The sequence below is a fragment of the Penaeus monodon genome, chromosome 32, assembly GCF_015228065.2.
Source record: "Penaeus monodon isolate SGIC_2016 chromosome 32, NSTDA_Pmon_1, whole genome shotgun sequence".
Taxonomy (NCBI): domain Eukaryota; kingdom Metazoa; phylum Arthropoda; class Malacostraca; order Decapoda; family Penaeidae; genus Penaeus; species Penaeus monodon.
The window spans coordinates 17,163,756-17,164,086 of record NC_051417.1 but is presented as its reverse complement, the minus strand read 5'-3'; positions in this window follow the sequence as shown (position 1 = coordinate 17,164,086).

The following is a 331-nucleotide window of genomic DNA, read 5'->3' as shown; positions in this document are numbered from 1 at the left end:
CACACACATAAATATTTATATACATTAATGCATGCTCATGTAAACTGAAAGCTAGATTAGGATGCATCGCCCTGTGAGATATGCGACATCGAGTTCAGCTGTATGTTAGCAACACCTGTTACGAAGCGACAAGGGAGAGCGAAAGAGCTGAGGGAATGTAGCCTTGAAGAAGCAAAGTTTTTCTCTTCCGTTCTTCGTTCCCTTCATTTAAGGTCACTTTTAATGTAGACAAACGTGTTATGGTTACTCCATGATGTCACAGTATATACCTTATTTCCTCTGTTAATCGCTGTAATATATTACTTGTGACATTTCACTAAACTTATATACT